General features: G+C 39.0%; 1 protein-coding gene across 6 annotated transcripts in view; it reads left to right on the top strand.

The window, feature by feature from the left end:
* LOC124169264 (zinc finger protein 608) overlaps window positions 1–21139 on the top strand; it is a 111313-nt gene that overhangs the window by 21557 nt on the left and 68617 nt on the right. For 2 of the 6 annotated variants that reach the window (XM_046547821.1, XM_046547824.1), the window contains exon 2: window positions 19597–19695. The exons of 2 other annotated variants lie outside the window; for them this stretch is intronic. The gene's annotated coding sequence lies outside the window, so the exon portion shown is untranslated. Of the gene's footprint in view, window positions 1–19375; window positions 19519–19596; window positions 19696–19818; window positions 19866–21139 lie in introns of those variants that run through there. 2 more of the 6 variants (XM_046547822.1, XM_046547823.1) reach the window with 2 other exon arrangements.

Here is a 21139-nt window from a genome sequence, read left to right as displayed (position 1 = left end):
TGGACAACCTGACTGATTATGTGATTTTTTTATTTGTTTGAAAATCGAATACCAAACTATCATTCTAACATTATTATCGATTCTGAAGTATTTGATGGGTTGCATACGCTGTCATCTTATGAAATAGTGTTGGTATTAAAAACGTTTCAAGAAATTGTATTCTGCGATTAGTAGCATTGATGTGTCGCCACGGTTAATGATATTCGTTGCGTGTTTCGTATTTTCCTGAAGTAAAGGTGTGGTGCATTTTTCATTATGTTTACGGATAGCTCTCTAAACCAATTCGTATTTAATGACCAAAATTATTGGTAGAAATTTGACCTGACCGCCTTTTTTTTGTGTTGCCCAGTTACCAATGTACTGGGGAGGTTTATTGATGTACATTTATGAAAATCAGAATTAACTTTGGTTTCGAATGCCTTTTTTTTATATTACCAGAATATATATTAGCTCTCATTTTTTTCGTGTATTCCAGTTCTGCCCTCAAGGATATGCTGGAATTTATTTTATGTATTGAACATTTTATTTGGAGTTTTATCATAGTCTCATGACCAGTGTCTCATTAATTAGCCCAAAAAACCTGCCTCCTCTTTCGAAAAGAAGCAGGCTATGTGGCATGTTTAAAATTATCAGTGGGGAAAAAGCATGGAAAGAATTTGGGAAGGACATATCAAAACCCAGCTTTGTTGGTAAAAACGATCACCAGTTCAAGATAAAGTGCCGTTCACAAAGGACAAATGCGAAGCAGTTCTCCTTCTTAAATAGGACCATAAGGGACTGGAACGACCTACCAGCAGAACTATTTGAGTCCTTCCCGAAAAATTTACATAGTTTTAAAAAGCGGCTGAAAAAGTAGGGACCAAGGGCTTTGTATAATGTTTTTTATTGTTCTTTCAAATGTTTACTATTGTTTTTTTCAATTTTTCTATTGTTTTTTTCAATGTTTTCTAGTGTTTTTTTTCATCATATGTACATGTTACCACCAGGCTAAATGCCTACTTGTAACAATTTTAATAATAATAATAATAATAATAAACGACAGTATTTTTAAGGTTAAAATATCGTTTTTCCACGTTCTGGATACCTTTTTTTACATTTGTGCGTACACATTCTGAGTTTTTAGTACTTTGCGTTCATCGTGTAACATCCTGAGCGCTTGGCAGCGCTCGCCTGGTAACCGCTTGCACGATTCCGTGAAATGGCTTTCCCTCGAATCGTTTCGCGTAATGGTGGCTTCACCTGGAGCAAGTGCATCTTAGCTCAAACCACCCCGTCATTATCCTCTTGCTCGACATCTATAGCCGAGAGAGCGGCCTGGAGGTCCTCACTCGTGCAACGTAGGTGTAGGTACATCGTGCCGGGTGATTCGGAATGTTATCGAATTAATTTCTGTGGCGAAATGGATCACCAAACTTTGCGGATAGAATGTAGTGGTTAATTTAATTTACTCAGGGAAAATACCGTTGGGGAAAAGAAATGTGTTATATGCGGCAGCAAGGTTAATAATCAGTTAAATCGACTGTTTTGAGAAATGTCACTTCTCTCCATCATGTCCACCTTGGTTGCCTGGATATGGATGCCTGCCTTGATTTTGGCACTTTTTCTTTCCTCTACCTTTGCCGGAAAAGATGAGCCATCTTACTTAAATTATTTTTTTTAATAATTACTAGTCATGTACATATTTGGTACCAAGACTGAACATAGATATTCCACCTTCCATAATTTGTTTTTTACGGTCTCCAGAATAGTGTACATATGGTGCAGTTCAGATCATTCTGTTTTCTCCGTATGCCTACTATCCATGTGTTAACTCTCTATGTTGGATTATCGTGTGAATAAGGACTTCATTCCTATTTAGTTATTATCATTGCAGTCGTCGTCAACATAAGCACAACTGGGATTCGTTAATACTCTCATTAATTTGTTATTACTGCTAAGTGAGTGAAAAAAGTCTCTGTTAAATGGTTTAAGGACAGTGTCATTTATCGAGGGTTATCCACTGGGAATGATTCGGCCATTTTGAAGCACTTAACACCATTATCCTTTTTGTGCCCGGCTATGCGTGGGCACAGCCGTCAATCACATTCAATTATTATTGTCAGCCCGTATTTGATCGCCTTCACTCACCACTAATGTACCTTTCATTATATCTTTTTACCTTACTGCGCAACCTTAGGTTATGGACTTCGTTAAAACGACGAGGGATTATCCAACCTCAGTACTGAGGTGCCTCCATTGGGCCAATAATTGGCTTGGAAGTCGTCAAATAAAAAATATCGACATTTGGTGAAAATGGGATGTAATTAATACGAAGTTGATTTTTAAAATATCGTTGCCATGGTGTGATTCTGAAATGCCGATCAGTGGGAGACGTGTTATGTAAACTATCTCCTCGGGAGATGATGATAAGTCACCCAAGATTTTGCTGCTCGTGAAATTAAGTCAACAATGGTGAGAAAATCTGAGTAATTTTCTCTGTTCATTTGTGAAATGTAACCTATTCCTATGATCAGGAACTTTCTTTGGCCAATTAGTCCTTGCTGGTCGTATTGCACGCATTTTCCCAGCCAGCTCAATTGATCCCTCTTTCGTAAAAGTTGTATCGGTAACGTAAAGTGGTAATCGATCGAAATAGTTTATTCTACCATAATTCTAAATCAGAAGCAATTCTATCCTCTTTCAATCGGAATTAATTACATTAAATTACCCTGTTATTGCGCAGCCGATATAAATAGTTTACGAGACTGCAAATGGTTTCCTATTGGAGGAGAGCTTCGCGTCCGAAAATTAGACCCGTCAATATCTTTCTTGCTTCCTCTCCTAGTCAGAATCACACGAGGAGCACCAATCGGCTTGGTAAATGCGTATCTGTGTGCAGAGTGGTCTGGCTGTGGTGAACGATAAAAGTTATCTTATGCGGAAACGAGGCCTGTTGTGTCTCAAAAGGCATCTTACCCCAGCTTGTTTGCCTTCTACAAAGCCCTTAGGTCACTGCTATCCTCATCCCCAAGTTATTCTAGGCTTCGTGTAGTTTTAAGATATCATCAACTCGGCGTCCTTTGCTTTTCTGTTTGGATAAGGTTATTTAGGCTCGGTACATAGGCTAACAACTCTTTTATCTCGAGTGTAGTTTGCTTTTGGATAAGATAATTGTGGGGGGATATCGCTGCCCTTTTCTTGGTTTCGGGCCATGATACTATCTTCCTTTCAACGCCTTCCTTCATTGCTTTTGTAATGTCGACACTGTTTTCTCAAAACTAATTTTTGAAATGGTCGGACTTAAAAGTTGCTGCTCTTTTACAATTAGGCGTAGAGAAATCAAAACACGAACTTTTTTATTAGCATAGAATATATAAATTAAAATACATGCGCCATGATAATATCCATCCTGAAAGGAAATGCAATGAATATTTTATAGTATTTTTTGCTCTTTTACCTTTTTTAAAATTAATTACATTTGATGTGCACGATTAGGTGTAATTGCGTTTGTTGTTTGCTAGTTTCTCTTTGCAAACCTAGTATGAAATGAAGCTCCCGAATACCTACTGAAATCGCTCCGATGTTTGCGTTGCGTGCTGTTAATTATCTCCTTTTATCGATTCTCAGTTGGAATTGATAATTTCTTTCGGCGTCTAAGTGTTAGCTTTTTATACTTGTACATTGTCTGAACTGATATAAGCGTTGAGACCCATAATCTTAAAATAAATCGAGTATGTAGCTGTGATTTATCTTATCGATTTCCCAACTTCTTTCTTTAGTTGCTTTTTTGTAACAATATTGCGTTTGCGTTTCTCGCGTAAAATTGACTCTTGGATTCATACCTGTCCAGTCGGCAGTTAAGTTTTCGCGATAGAAAAAGCAGTCGTCGAGGAATTCATGGCCGAGATATAATGGAAACAACACATCAAGTACTCTTTCCTTTTAAGTCTCCATCTTTTGCGGTTTCTTGCTAATTACGGTGGTTTCTTTATTCCTTCGATCGTATCTTTCAGAAGAAATGAATTTTGCTGGTGATTTCTATTTCTGTCACCTTTTTTATGTTTTTTCAACGTCACAGTTATTGAGTTTGTGGTGGTAAAATGATGGGGAGTGATTATGATTAGCGTTTTGTGAATCTTGTTGAAACTGTCATGCTGCTAATTGGTTTTTATCTAGTGAGCAATTAGGTGTAGCCATAAAGAAGACAGGAAGGTTGCTGTCTTTATAGCGTTGTCACAGATACTGGTTAACTTCTTCAATTTCACTCCAACTCTGACGATTGGTTGTTAGGGCCCGATAAGTGTTATTGACGTCGTCTGAAATATATACCGACGTAGTCTACTGGCAGCTAAAATAATTTTTTTCTTAATTTCGGCTTCGGTACGATAGTACGCCACGTGGAAGTGCTGATAATGGGCTCTTTAGACAGTTATAATTGTCGCAGCGATATCACATCCACCTTGCCTGAACCTCGCCCGGTCGCGTTCTTATTGGGAAAGCTCACTTTAGAGCGAGTGTTATTGCCCTTCCTAAGGAGGCCTAGCCCATTTTAACCAACCAGCGCGCTCCGCTACCCTATCCATCACGTCTTAATGACAGCTATTACGATCAATCATGTCTCGCGGAAAAATATACGTTTTATAAACCTGTTCGTGGTGGGCATGAAGATTGGCCGTATGCTAATGATATAATCTAGAGGTAGGAAAACCGCGACTCGTGAGCCGTGCGGACCTCTTTTGCCCCTGGATTTTGCTCTTCCACAAAATTGCGTTAATTAGAGTTTATTGAGTCAAAATTTGGAAGTTTTGTGGAAGGATATAAGATATAGTGAGAGAATGTGTGGGCTCGACTTATGCAAACATGCGTGTATTATATTTTATATATCGCTAGCGTATGGAGTGCCGTAATGAAGATTATAAAGATTCACTTACGTACTTTTTTTTCTCTAGAGGAGTGAATTCGTTGAGAGAGAATTTATTTTGCTAGAGCTGGTTTAGAATCCAGATTTTGGATATTTGCTATGAAAAATGATGGTATGTATTTGATGTAATAAGTGGTTCGGATCCCGCTCGAGTCAAACTATGTTTTCAGTGAGTTTCTTCCCTTGATATTGTAATAATTGTTCCTTTCAATGGGAGCACGCCACCAAGTCATTGCGGTATTAGAGTGCATAATCGGCTGTTTTGTAGTGAAGGCTTCGATGTGCGGGATGTATCTTAATGTTTCCGGGCTGTCACCGTTTTGATGTCACATCGTAGCCGGCGATCCCGTCAGCATTCAGGTCATAAATTAAAATAAATTCAGGCATATACTTTTAAAATATGGAATTACTATCCAAGTCTACATTCACATATGTATCTGTTCCGGGTATTGATCGCGTCGAAAAATCTAAGGTATCGCCGGTAATCCCGGTCAAAAATGGAGATAATTGCAACCATATGCTCGCTCAATATGACAATTGATGCCGATATATACCACCCTAGTCTGCTTACATATTTACGTATTGTAGTGTAGGTGCGGGCGGTATTGTCAACGAAACCATCGTCTTTAAACTGCGACTAACGCGGTGGATACCCAGGAAACATGGAGGCTATCGGTTCGGTTGACTAATGAGTTGAGCCGACCATTGACCTGATCAACCGGAGTTAGACGTCGGCAGAGTGGTCGATGGAAAAAGTGGCAGGAGCAGTGAGCCGATAACCTCCCCTTCGTTGGTCCTCTCGACCGAGTTCACTTCAATTCCTCCGGGACTCCGGGTGTAATCCCATTGCCATCTCGCATCCGGCTGTTGGGGCGTGAACCTCCTCCAAATGAGACCCACCCTTCCTCAGACCCCCTCTCATACCTCTCCCGCTGTCCTTTTGATCACTTAAGTTACTAATTCGCGTTCCACTCTGGTATTCCCAATCCCACCGACACAGCATGTGACTTTGAGGGAGGTGGAACTAGGCAAATGGGCCAATCGCGTGAAACGGTTCTCTATATTTGAGACAGAGGAAATAGTAAAAGCGAAATAGACGGTGAATAAATGATAAAATTATGAGTAAACATAATTTTTTCTCAAGATCAGTGAAGGGAACTCGACAAATGGGCCAATCGCGTGAAACGGTTATCTATTTTTGAGATTGAGGATAGAGTAAATGCGAGATAGATATGGAATTAATAAAAAAATTTGTTTTCAAGATTTGAAACATTACAACTTCACTGATAGCCGATTGCGTATCCATATGTTTCCGATATTGACACTTGTACTCGTAATATATATCGCATCCATAAAATTACTAGGGACGCTTGACTTTTATGTTGTGTACTGACTTACCCTAGCAACAGCAACATTTCATGTTTTTTAATCAGATATATTATGTTGAATTAAGCTTTTACTTTTCGATGAAGTATTGTTATGAGTTTCATAAAAGCACCTAATTCGATTTTTGCATTCCGTAAGAGGTTGAGTGACTTCGATGGTCGAAATCATAGCAAACGAAGGTATTGTCCCAGTCATTGATCGATATAGACTTTTTCAGCTTAAATAAAAAGAAACTGATGCGTCACATTTTTCTACTAGGGAGCACTTCAGAGCAATTTAATCATAAAAGGTACGTGCTGCAGACTAAGACATGAATACTGATCCCCACTCTGATTTCGTTTCAGCCAGCCTCTTCAGTACTTGTTACGTAACGAACGGTCTTTCGGAGTGATTATTTTCCCTTAATCAAGATCCAATATTTTGCCCAATCTCATATGTTATCATATTTAACGTTATATTTCATCGTATGTTCTGGGCCGTATCACTACGCTAAGTTTTGATTGTGTTGCGTGGACTTTATCGCCTCCTGTACTATTCTCTCTTGGAAGTGAGTAACGCAATTCCTCGCTGTCACCACCTTATTCTCTTCAACGCTTCCAGTGTCCTTGTTCTGTTTCTGTTGCCATCCAAGCTCTTTTGCCATAAAGAAGTATGCTTCTCGCGTATAGTGCATACGAGGTCGTGCTCGCTAGCTTCTGTTTGTTGTTAGCTGATGGTAGACCGTTTCTTAATGCTGGGTTTCCTTTATTTTACTCCTGTCTTAGCTCGGAGTTCCCTCAAGCTGATTTTCTCAGCTCCATCTATCTCTGCTCAGTGACTATACATTCCAAGTAGTATTATTCCTGTTTGATGGTGTATTTTGTACACATCTCTATTGAACTTTCTTTCTATATAAAAAATTTCCTGATTTGCCAGATGTACGCATCATAAGAAGATTTCGTTTTTGGTTTAATTTTTGCGAGAGCAACAGATTTGAGTTTTTAGGGTCTTGCTCAAGAATGCGAGTAATGAATTTTGAAATGTCGGGTTCCGTCCGCCTGTATTGACAAAGATTCACAACATTTTCACCTGGTAATTCGTGTTGGCAGTAATATATGGTAGTGGAAGGATAAGGGGTAGAAATATGTTTTACCTCTATATATATTTGTATAATTACTGCAGGGTATATTAAATGATTGTGGGAAGATAATGTAGACCTACTCTCTTTTGGTATTAGAGGTCGTTCACGCTTATTTCTTAGTCCTACTTCCTGTACGTAGTTGAGGATACACTCATTTTTCATATTGCAGATTTTCTTAGCTGTTTTTTTTAAATAGGTATGCTTCTTCGATGTTCCTTTTTTTGCAATCACTCCTTTTTCGATCATGACATCAAAGTAGCTTATGTCTCTACATCTTTTGATTTTTTCACCTTTTCTCTATAGAATTTCTTCTTTAGTCTATCATAAGTGCGGTGAAGAATTTCAGGAAATCGAATGGTTGGAAAAAAAAGTCCTGGCTGAAACTATTTAAAGAGTCTCATGTGTGAAAGCCAATCTTTCAACGCTTTATAAGCCGCTCCCACCGAGTGTTGACGTAAGAGGTGCGGAAACAGATGTTTCACGGGCGATTTTGTAGTTTATTTGACTCGATCCCAGCTGCCCGGCGATGAGCCCTAATGTCGGTGTTGAACATCGCATGTGGGCGCGTTTATTCAACGGCGTGGTATTTCCGATCTCTTATCTCGTTCTTGCTTTTTCCGTGAATCCTGTACACACGTTCGATTATAGTTCCAAAGCATATATTTTGCGGGGGATGCAGTTGCGTATATTGATCCTCATCTCGGGGAGAACGGTTCTACGTCGCCCCTGAGGAGACTACCATTAGAAACTCTAAACATTGGTTTTAGTTCAATGAGGAGCATAACCTTGGTCATTGCAGACGTTCGCGTTCGTCAGGACCCCGGGAAAGGGCGCGCGGCGTTTTATCACCCCATGGTTCTTCTTTATTTAATAAGAATTATTAGTATCAATTTAATTCGGTTGACGTAAAAAGAACACAGCATAACTATATCATTCCAAGAAAAGAGAAAAAAAACTATTTTCTTTGGGGTGTTGATGACACCCCACATGCCTTCTAATGTCAAATTTCGCCGCCCGCCCTCTCCCGGGTTAAGAGTAAAGATAAGTAGAGAGTGGATAACAAGCACCCTCTTCGTTAAACACATGTACCCATCGTGTGAATCACGTGACGTGGAAAAGCTACACATTAATGAGCTCGGGAGAAAAATTAGGCACGTATCAAAATGAAGAAGGAATATAGAAGTAAAGAAACAATTTATAAGAACCTACATCTGGAGTATGCTCCTATACGGAAGTGAGGCATGGACAATGACCGCAGCGGAGAAAGCAAGGATAGAGGCCTTTGAAATGTGGTGCTACAGAAGAATGATGAAAATCAAATGGATCGACCGAGTTAGTAACGAGGAAGTCCTAAGAAGGGTAGGAGAAAAGAGAAGCCTCATGAAAACCTTAATAAGAAGACGGAACAACCTTATAGGCCACATCTTGAGACATGATGGCCTGATGAAGACAATCGTCGACAGGTGGAAGGCAAGAATGGAAAAGGAAGACCTCGAACAAAATATATGCAACTAGTAAAGAGAGATGTGAAAGAGAAGAAATACGTAGGAGTGAAAAGATTAGCTGATAGGAGAACTGAGTGGAGAGCTGCGTCAAACCAATCCTAGGATTGTTGACCAGTGATGGTGATGATGATGATCAAAATGAAATATAATATATTAAAATATTCTAACTCGAGTCCCGGAGGTTCATTTTTGTGCTTTTAGGTACAGATTTTGCTTCATTGATATTGTTTTAACTTGAATGAGAGTGCTTGCAGATTGTTTCCGTATTGGTTTCACTGTTTTCAGTATCGTTTACTTTTCATCTCCACCCCAAAAAATTACCTCCCGCTTTGCTGGCTGAATTTCGTGAGAAACCGACAGATCGAAACAGCATGGTTGAAAGAAAACTTCGAGCCCGTATTGTGCACACTCTTGCCGCGTTAGAGCCCAATGATGAATTATCTGCAATGTTTCGTTTTATCCCAGAATCAATGTAGTTATAAGAGTTTTCTCTTATACATCTCTCCAGCATCGTTTCCTGTAGCTTATTGTACCGAACTTCGTGTGAAAGAGGTGCAAAAGTGTTCTCATAGAGCCTGGTAGTTCTCAGGTTTTGAACTCGTATGCTACGGTAAGCCGAAGTTGCCTAATTCAGTATCTTAATTTCCCTACAAAATTGGATTTAAATACACTCACATATTGAATAAATGGTGAAAATCCTTTCTCTATCAAAGCCTTATTTGTAGCCATTTTAGTTATCAAAGTCACTGTGGTACTACACCTTTATTAATTGGTGCCACCGTAAGGGTACTCGCTGGCAATAATAGAATACCTCGTGTATGGTATGGTATTTGGGAAACTCTTCTCCTCTCTGGGAAGCGCGTTTTTCGAATCTCACCAATGCAGTTATTTTGGACGCTCGGAGAACCCAATCTATCCCGTTGATTGAAGAGGCTCTGAAGTATGTGATGTCAAATTTAACTTTGTTTTCGCCTCATATCCGTTACCTCCTGATCCATGTTCGGGGTATACGAAGCCATTAGGGTTTTCGAGAAATTTCTTTGAGATATTCGGCGTCGTTGTATTACATACTTAATGCATTCCTCATCCTTTTGTAAGTTATTTTTTGCTATTTCTAGGTGGAATACCTCTTACAATTCTTGTTATTTGATATGGGATAGCTTTGTTTTGGAATTTATCGACGTTTACGTAATGGCTACGAAAGGAGGGAAAATGGAAGGAAACTAAAACCATCTTCTTCATCGGTTGTCTGAAGTTCAACGAAGTGAAGTGAAACGACTGTTAGAAAATGTACAGCAATAAATGTAAAGGCTTGACTCTGATATCAGCCATCGGTACACGTGTGTTTTCCTGTTATTCATGTGGATTTTGTGATTTTCCTAATATTTTATTGGCAAAATGGAATTCCTCCACTTTCCTTATGTTATTGTTTTGATTTGAACTACGATAGAAGTCAATGTTCGTCATTTAACTTACTTTCTGTGAAAAAGTGTATTCGGATGAAGGAAATACACGTTTTTAGGAGACATATCTAATAATATTTATTGCAAGAGAAGCATTCGCAGTACCATGGTGTTGAATCAAACCCCGGCCATCCATGATTCGAGTCCATCATGGAAGTATCATTTTATTTCACGTGGAGACGTTGAAGGGAAAAAATAGGCGCCGAACTGGACCGTGTTTGCAGGGATGGTTTGGTGCAATATTTTCGTGGAATACGTTCGTGTGAGCTCGTTAGCGCGGCGTGTTGTGTGGGTTAGGTTTGAAGACGGTGGAAGGGGAGGCCAGGTGGGGAATGCTTTGGCGTGTGAAGTGTTTTATTTTTTCTCTCTGCAGTTGGTGGGGGGCGCCCCTTCGCTGCCAAGTTGAAGACGGCGATGAGGCCATAGGGGAGACTGTATGCGTGAGAGCGGAAGTGAGGGGGCGAGGTGATGAATTTGGCCAGCCCTCAGTTGTATGAAGGGAAGGTAGATGGACAATTAAATACGGGATATGAATGGAATGTTGGATATTATCCTCAGTATCACCATTATGGGTCAACAATCCTGGGATTTGTTTGACGCAACTCTTCATTCAGCTTACATTCGTGTGGGCAATTTAAAATTTACGTATGCCACCCTTTCTCGTTATCTCAACCGGTCTGTTGTCGTGACATATATCTCATTTGAAACTAAAATAATTTATATACTTAAATATAGATCAAACCAAAAGCAGTGAAGAACGGATGGTCAATATTAATTCCTTGTAAATAGATGGCTGTTCTCTAGAATTTAAAAAAAAATGATTTTTATTGTCATTAACATGTGTCATGAAAATAGCTGATGCTCTCTATCCGCGATAACTAGCATCAAACATTGAGTAATAAATGGCTATGTTTTTTTTTGCGTCATTCTTAAATGATGACTAAGCACTACGTAGATATTATTAACGAAGCATTCACTGAGGGTTTCATTCACTCCTGGAAGCAGTTATACTAGGAATCTCGCTGTAAATATTGTTTCTCGGTCCCCTATTTCTTCTTCTTATTATAAAGTGATCAATTACTAGTCCCGTCATCCATTTATCTCCTTTATGTCACATTCCACTGGTGTTAACTGCACCTGTCACCGTTATCCTCAGGGCGTACCACGCCTCTTTGCGAAATCGGCCTATTTCTAAGCGCGATGTAATACGAGCATGAGCAACTATCTTTGTAACTTACCAGCGCGCATTCCAACGTGGAACTGTCCAACGACCAGCGACGTGCCGTCATATAATGCAGTACCATCCTCTACGAGATACGATTTGCGGGGAGCAATAATGCATACACTCCCATGTCCGTTGCATTATGCATTACTGCGGAGGAGCGTTGGCTTCTGTCGTTCGATTCTGAAATTCGCCCGTGCGCCGTTTGGTGTGCATGCTCTAACTTTGACGATTCGATTAGCTGGAACGATTGTCTCTGGTTTTTGCATTTGACGGAGCATTGGTGACTGTAGTCGTGAATCATCAGCGTAAATCTCTTCATCATCGGTCGTCTATGGTATTGTGGTTAAAAAATGAACAGCAATGGGTATTTATGATCCAAAATCGACAGAATTAATGGAAATACTGGAAATAAGAAAGCAAGGGCCAAGTTGAAATGGTCTATCGTCCAGAGGAGGTGACCAAATACTATGCATAATGTCGTGCAGAGAATATTGAATTCTATGTTGGGAGATATGCTATTAAAATATCGTATACCTCTTCAAGTATTGATTTAATGCTACTTTTATCCAAAAAAGTACTTGTTTTTTGTTGACTGACTTCAAAATGAGACATAAAATGCCCTACATCAAAGGAGCAGGAATATCAGTAACCTTCGAATAGCTACCACTCCATAATATCGACGAAATGCACCATAAATATCATCCGCTATCGTCGATAAACGACTTTGAAGGTCCATCATCTGAAGCCTAGTTCACCCGTCGAACTGCATTGCTATAGCATTAGCTTCCAACTTCTACCTCGCTTCTATTATCAATACTCCCAAACTGTCCCAAAGAGTGCCAATATATAAGCAGTACATGGAATAAAAGCAAGCTTAAACTATATTCTTTGTCTGCGTAGGCAAATAAATTCTTTGACAACGTTCAGCTGCTTTGACTTTCCTAAATCGATCGAATCAAAACATCAATCTATTCGTACTATTTTTGCTGTCGCTGTCTTTACGTACGAGTCGAGCGTAATATTGTACTACTCTTGCTAACTTCGATGTGCAAAAAAGGCTTTCATGTGGCAATCGGGCGACTGGAAATCTTTGTCGCAGTAATCGATTCTTCGATGCTCATCAGCGTGGTCCGTAGTTCAGGAATTGTTTTTCGACATCAAAAGTAGGTGGCAAACATCATTGAGTGAACTAGCCCTGCCCTGTGGGGAAGCGGTGGAGCCAGTGGCGGTGTGGGTGCGGAAGAGGCAGTTGTGCGGGGAAGGAGATGAATGGGTCCCTGGGGCAGATTCCGTCGGTGGCGGCTGCTCGGTAACAGCGGGGAAGGAGGGTGGTGGGGGAGCTTGGTATTATGTGTTGTCGGGCAGGGCGGGAGAGGGCGGGCCGGCGGTCGGTCGGCATTAGCCCCAGTATCTTTCTCCTCCTCACTGGAGAAGGGACGCTGTGTAGGCGGAGGGTCCCCGGGCTAAGGTTCACCCACCCCTCCTTGCGAGATGGTGTAGCAGATTTTGAGCCACGATTCCATTACTCATGCCTTTGGGGTTAATTGTTATTTCGGCATTTTTCAGCTCATGGTAGATGGTATAGCATATTTTGGTCCACGATTTTTTATTACTCATGCCTTTGGAGTTAATGGTTATTCCGACATTTTTCAGCTCTTGCAAGATGGCATAGCATATTTTGAACTATTATTCCATTACTCATGCCTTGAAGTAAATTATAATTTGTCCATTTTTCAGTCCATTATTCTCATTGTTAAGGAATTCTACCGTTTAAGTTAGGTTTCCATGGAGTACTTCTGGCATCCTGTTCTTCCTTTTTGTACTTCCCTCTTTAATTCACTGTAAGGCTTTTCATTATATCTAAAAATCCTATTCTAAAAATAAAAAAAAAGATTCTTGGTACATGGTATAGCGTATTGCGATTACATTACTCATGCCTTTCGAGTTTATTTTCATTTGAATATTTTAATGCGTGAAGTTTTGATGAAGCATTTGTTTTTACTCTTTCTTAAATCTTATTGTAAATATTTTTTTTCCAATTCCAATTACGAAACTATTTATTTTTTCATCCAAGGATATTAAAATGAATTTGCCAAGAATTGTTTTGAACGGCTGTAAGGATTGTTTTATATAAAAATTTAAACCGTGCTTTTAACCCTTATTATTTGGAAAAAATTACATTTTCGTGACTATAAAACTGCAGACGTTTTAATTACATTTCTGAGAAAACGTTTTGTTAAAATGGAAATAAGCGCTATCGTCTTTGATGGTTTTTAAATCAGTTTGCTGTAATAATTTGCTTTTCATAAATACTGTACACGTATTCTATAAGTAATCACCAAGATAGATCAAGTATTTATCATATAACTTGAAAAAATAGTTCAGTTGCAATGTATTTCAAAGAATTATGCCTGAAAATCATGAGCCACTGTCTGTTACATTCCATCGGTGTGTTGGTATGGTAGGCTCAGGTGGGATGCTTTGTGTGCTGACTAGCTGGGCGGACAGCCCCGACATTAGTCCCGGTATCATTGGGAAGGGACGCTGCGTGGGTCGTTGGGCAGAAGCTCCCTTCGCAATCCCCATACGTGCTGGCCCAACCAACTCCCCCCTCGGTTTTGTTTGTCCCTTTTACCCATTCCTCTTTTCCCTTTGTCTTTGTGAGCATCCTGTGAGTTTTTTTTTTATCCGGCGTTCCGGTTCCAAGCTATCCAGAAGGTAGTAGTGGATTCTCTTTTTTTTCCTCTCTCCCTCGTTTTGGCACGGGCTTTTTCGCTCGTCGGAGCGCAATCAATAATCTAGGCGCGAGTTGAGAGCGTTGGGTCTTTCGGGTTTTTATTTGTGCGTGCAACTGGAGTGGTTGTGTGTGCTCAGCGGCGAAAAAGGGGGGCCACGTCGAGGCAGGGGAGGAACGGAGTAAAAGTGACTCGGTTACCGTTCGCGATTACTTTTTGTGTGTTGTGTAGAGTACCGAAAAATAGTAACTGGAATTAGTTACCGTTACTTATCAAAATTGCAATCAATTAAAATGCCAATTACAATTTTGAAAACTGTTTACAGTTTTTTATTTTGTTCTTTCCTGGCGAATGACGCTGGCGTAATCTATCATGGACGATGGCAGAGGTACCTATTGAAACGTCTGCTTACAAGCCACTCACTCGGTGGAAAACTCAAGATGATTTCACTAGTATTTATAGTTTCTAGTACAGTTGGTGTTCATTTTCATGATGTATTTTGAAGTGGCGTAATAGGTTTGTGCACGGAGCTAGGATAAAGTGCTTTTTAGTTTGCAATTATAATAAACTTTGAATAGTGTGAACGCGTAATGAATATTTTTTGCTGTAATTCCGTGGTGAAATAATCCTAAAGTCACCCATTCTTATTCTCACGTTTTTTCTTGGACACTCCTGTGGAGAAAGCGTAATTATTGCGATATTTCAAAAGATGAAATGAATAGTAAATTTGGCTGTTTTTTTAGTTGGCACTTGCAACTGCTAAATAATTTTAAAAAAGTAACTGTAACTTTGTCCAATCACTTCATTTTAGTGCTTTAGCCTTATTCAGAGACCTCGTTGCTCATTGGGAAAATGTTGGTCATGGCGTACCATTGCTTCCGTGTGATTTATTCCGTCAAGGAGCTCGCTGTAGGGTGCTTAATGGACTATTTTAACCCGCAAACGAGGTCCTTGACGCCTATTCCCCTGCGTTTTAAATGAGTCTAGCGGGGTGTGTAATTGGAGTGCTATACCGTTGGCTCTATAGTGTTTGCCTTTCCGCAGACCCGGCTGTGATCGATCTGATTGTTTTTAGAACTGCGAAAGGGGCTTAGCAGTGTGAAAAAAATCAAGGCCCTGCAGTGATGAAATACGTAATATGCTAATAGCCCGTCACACCCATGTAGTGGTTCTCAAGCACCGATGAATCCGAGGGTTAGTCAAATGGCAAGCATGATGGAATTTTTCCGTATAAAATGAAAAACGCTTTTTCAAATGTTGATTTACGTTTAAAAATAAGTCCGTTTTCTGTCTCAACGTTATCTTCGTGTAATACAGACATCGTGTTAAAAACTCTTTTATTCATCGCTGAATAAAAAAATATGTGAAATAAATATTATCCCCAGTTTCGTGTGTTTTTTGGAGGTTTTATTGTTGAAAAAATTAGATAGATATTTACGTGCTTGAAGGTATTTAATTCTGCTTTTTGAAAAGTAGATCGTTGTATTTTTTGATACGTCTTATGTACGCAATACCTCGTGTGCTATTTCAATGAATTTCAGATATCAATGCATATCAAGGAACTATGGCTAGCTAGTTAGCATATATTGCTGTGTGTGTTAACGTATTATGTAAGCAAGTCGTTGGTCGGAATCTAGGCTGTTGTATGACTAATTAATGTAGACGTTTTATTTCAAACGTTGTTGTCCAATAGCTTAGGCTCAATGATTAGTGTTTCCTTGGTACCATTCCGACAGGGGTAATCCTGATACATATCAATGCGACGCTATAAATGGCATGTCCTGAGAAGGAATTAAGTTATTAACTAATGAGTGGTATTGGCTTTCTACATGCATCAGTACATTTATATCATAAATTTCAGCTCGAGCATTTTTCTCTCTCCTTGCTTTTGCATCGCTATCCTCCTATCTTCCAGTAACCTCAATCTCTCTTGGTAGGTTATTTCTTCTCCGTCGCCTCGATTGGTAAGGGAAATTTTTCTTGGACGCATGCCTAAGAATTCAGAGCTGCAACTAGGGCAGGTGCATCAATGCCAGTGGTAAATATTTTGGCTGCGGCAGCATTAATATCGCAGCTCTGATCTTTATTTCTCAGTTAATGGAAGTTCGTATTCTTTATTATATACAACATCTGCGAAGTACCGTATTGCTCCTGAATATGCAGGACGACTGTCGTTATTCAATGTCTCTCTCATTAATTTTCTTTAGGGACTTTCTCAGATGTGAGTCGTTTCAGATAAGAGCCTTTTTAGCTTTGTATTTTTAAATTATGAGATTTGATTTAAGATTTCTCTCCTCCTGTGCAAATATCTGCGGGCCGCGTTTGGGTGAGACATTCAGGCTCTTTCAAAACTGCGGAAACGTGAAACACCGCAGCCAATGACGCAGTGCTGCCGTAGATTTCGCATCGCAAATGGCGGCGAATTTTCTGGAATGTGGTCTCGTTCTTTGCGGAAGTACATTTTACGCAGTGATTGGATATTGAGTAACGCGATTATGAATGAGAATGTCCTGTCATCGATAAAAGGATTCTCAGAACGAATGCGTTACACTGTAGGCTTTGAAGTCATGTACGCTCTGCATTATTAATTCAAATCGGGTTCACATTCGGTTTGGATATTTTTCGAAGTTTCTTAGTGTGAGTCAGTCATTTTCGTTAGGGTATGATGGTGACCTAATGACTATTTTCCATCCGTATTCATATACATACTTCGATAAGTCGCTTCGGCCGAAATGGATAATGTGACCGGGTAGGAAATGCTAATCGTATTTACTGGCATGATAGACTAACAATACCTAAGGTCATTCTTCCAGTGTGCGTTGAATTTTATCGTAAATATCATCCACTCAGGCCCGTGCTGGACCCCTTCTTAGGGTGGTGGACGGCCATGGCTAGAGGGCAAAAGCACTATGCAGGGGAAGGATAACCGGAATGATCAAGAATGAATTATATTAATTTTAATTATTATTTTGTTTACTCGATTTGGACTGTGTTTATTATGCTGTCAATGAGATATCATTTAAATCAAGCTGCTCAATTGTGACTGTAAAATTTGTCAGTTTCGGAACAGGAGGGCGCCAAAGATTTCCACGCTGGAGGGCGCACCGGGATGCGTCCCGGCGACCCAGCACGGGCCTGCATCCACTTATTTGATTTTGGTGCAGTTGTATCCATTGCATAATGTCATTCTTTGTTAGCTACATCATCATTGCGCATAGACTTTGGAACTCCTGCAGGCGGCAATTAATGGAACTATTGTGTGAATGAAATGATGAAACTAATTGTTAGTTATTTCCGCCTATAAGTAACAGATGTTTACGTGAATAGCCGTGACTAATTTGATATCTTTATGCCAAGTAGAATGAAATTTTCTCATTCCCCTCTTCGTTAATTTTTTCTTTGCAATCGGCTTTCAAGATGATGATGGTACGATGATGTCAGTGTTTAATGAGAAACTTAAGATTGGGTGTAGTGGAATTCGTTGTTCAAACAGGCGTACACCCACTTAACTCTGAGCAATCGCTTATCACCGCTCCGAGATAAACGGTATATGAGGAAACATTGCCGTGTTTCATTCGATAAATCGATTGGTTGATTAATGTACTGATCACCATCTTACCCAATATTACAAATTACTTGCTTCACATGTAATACTCTTCCAGAGTGTATACTTTCTGTTACGGTAAAGTGTTCTTAAAGGGAGTTTAACTCGCTGTTATTAGTTCTATTTCTGTTTTTCATCGTGCAGTAATATTCCATTCCAGCCTAGGCGTTACAGACTAAAGTGGATCGAAAACTTTAAAAAGCGAGTTATGTAGTACCGAGCATGTTAAATATGTGTTGGAAGCTAAATGAGAAATCTCTGTCGTGGGTCTACCTCGTGTTATTTTGTAAGCAATAATCACAGCGGAGCTTTTTAGTAATTCTGGTAAATTCATTTTGCCATCCGCGGAAAATTTCCGTTTAGTCGTGTTTTATTCCGTTAAAGAACTGGATGCCAATGATTTTAATTATTATCTTTTCGCCGTTCATTTAATTCGATTACACGAATTAAGTCATGCGTTAGCTAGGTGGTACCTACTCTTCCGCTATGTAAAGTATGTACTTCACGGGTTGCAAATGACCTTTCAAACAGTATTGATGTTAATACGAATCCATCGAGAATCGTTTTAAAATTAGTTTTAAAATCAGGTAATTTCAGTGCCTATTTGGGAAATTTTCTCCTATTTCCATCGTGAATCGAGTTCCTCCTAATTTGTTCTTTGTGATCATTAGTGTCACTCGGAAGAAGTAATCTGGAAATGGAGATTCTCTCTATAGGCACTTATGTTCGTGTTGAGTTCATGAATGATAAAGACGAAGAACTCTAGAAGGTGCGGATTGAATTTGATATGGATTAGATCTTAATTTTCCCGTTACATCCGCCTATCTTTGGTTATAAATCTGATCTTGATTTCGCCCTTTTGATTGTTCGTTTCACTCCAGATAACTGGTTTCTCTTGATAACATTTTCTTTGTTTTTCGTGGCCAGGGAATTAACATGGATCGCTGTCTTATCTTACAGTGCCTGTATCGATTTATCATTTCATTTTACTTATGGAGCACATTTTATTCGTGATCAGTTCGCCTGAGTGTTGACTTAGAGGAAAAACGGAGTCTTGGAAATAACTATTCAAGAGGAATATGACGACTCTTAATCAGCTGTGGATTTTATCTCATGGCGATGAATTTTACATTGAGTTGTGATTAGCGAGTCAATTAGCTCTCTCATCTTCCACATTACAGTTAGTGAAGCAGAATATTCAAGTATTTTGACCGTGGTGAATACTAATCGGCTCTAATCGGAGAATAACTTCTGAAGATGATATTTTGTATGTACGTTTGAAAAATATTTAGCAATTACCTGTATTTTATTATTCAGTTTTTAAATATAAGTACGACTTGTTGCCAGTATTCGGGATTAAGCGAACACGTGCAGTTGTTACGGCTTCTGTTATCCTGGAAACGGTCAAACAAGTTAAATGTCAACGTTTTAATTGACTATTATTTTTTGATCTTGTATTTGTGATATTCTTTGAAGGCTTTAGTGCCGCTATCGTGACTTCATGATTGATAGAACGACGTCACATATCTAAATTTATATATTTCTGTTACAGTTTATAACCTTTGAATCTTGTGAATTTGGTAGTAATATTTATTTATGGAAAAGCTGAATGTGCTATTATTTTCATTTTGTTAATGTTTCAACCTGTTCACTTGCAGCATATGGTAGACGGCGAATAAGAGTTGTCGCTGACAGTTAATGGTAGAGGGGAGGATACTCATCGGGCTTCATCTGATTGATACATACGTTAAGTAAAGGTATATATCTCTTTTGATAAGTATTTGAGCGAGTAGTTACTTTTGTCTTATAAGGGGATATTTTATCTAACTTGGCATGCGGTGGATGGTCTTATCATTCTGTATGATATTTTTATTCTCCAGTATACTAACAACTGCATGAGACAAGTGGCTGGGAGGCGGGATATAAGGTATGCTGCTACATGGTAGCACTTGTTTTGCTCTCAACTGATTTTGTTTTTAGTTTTCGCAATCTTTTACAGCTAAATTCACGTTGTGAAGGCAGCATGATAATTTCGAGGCCCTTGCTAAAAGTCTCTTTATCACTTTACGCTTCATACGTCAGACTTGCGTAACATAGCCGAGGAATGAAGCATTACTTATTTCAAATCACTTTGTGGTTCGTGGTTAAAAGCTTATATTTTATATGGAGAAAATTTTAAAAATCAGCTAAGTTTTCTGTTGCCGTAGTAGCCTGTGTTTATTTTCAGGGTTGCTATTTTGTTGCTTTTTCAGTGTATAAAAATTACTGGTGATTCGGATAATGACCTTATCAAGATTCTAACGTCCTATAAAGGCTAAAATATTATCTCTTTCTTAAAAAAATCAATGGAATATTTTGTTTTCCTACCAATATGTTTTGTTTGAGAGCCATATCAATTTATTTTCCGCCATAATTATTACCGATGAAGGTATTCTCTCATTTTGTGAAAGTAAAGCATTAGATCTTAGCTTTTGGTTGCCTGTTTGTTTGTGTGGTGATTTTTTTGTAGTTTATCAATAGTGTAGTTCTGCATCTCTCATTGCCCGTTTTGTTTTGTTTGACTTATTTTCCTTTCTCGTGAGGAAAGGATTTGTTGACAGTGTACTCGTCTCTGTAGTTGTCCTTGTGTCCATCATTGCCATTCATCATTCAGTTAGCATTATTCTTTTTCAAATCGTATAAGCTCCATCGTTTTGTCCCATGCTATTCATGGATGTCTGTCTACAAATATGAACTCGTCTAATTATTTGTTATCTGTTTTTACATTCGTTTTTGTTGCTCTATAGCCCTTTACATTATTTTATTATGTTAGGTAAATTTAATTTTTTGCATAGAAGTGCTGTTAAACCTTACGTTACAGTATCTCTGGTGCATTAAGCTTTTAACAGAATTTATTTCCTTATGAAATAATGTAGTCATCATTATTTTATTTAATTTTTAAAGAAATCTAATCGAGGCGTGGGTTTCCCTTCTTAATGAAATCAATGGTTTCGCGAGGCTATTTTGTGGAATCGTGACGTGATAGTTAAATTAAGCGTTGACGTATTCTTTACAGTTTTTGTTGAAAAACACGACCTGTGAAGGTGGAAACCGGTCGAGTCTTTAAAAAGAAAACTTTGCAGAATACATCATAGTGTACTTTCTAATCTATCATCCTTCCCTTCTTTAGTTCGAAGTTAGGTTCGCCCTAGTTCATTTAAG

Source organism: Ischnura elegans, chromosome 12 (genome assembly GCF_921293095.1).
Source record: "Ischnura elegans chromosome 12, ioIscEleg1.1, whole genome shotgun sequence".
NCBI lineage: Eukaryota > Metazoa > Arthropoda > Insecta > Odonata > Coenagrionidae > Ischnura > Ischnura elegans.
This window is presented reverse-complemented; position numbering and strand designations above follow the sequence as displayed.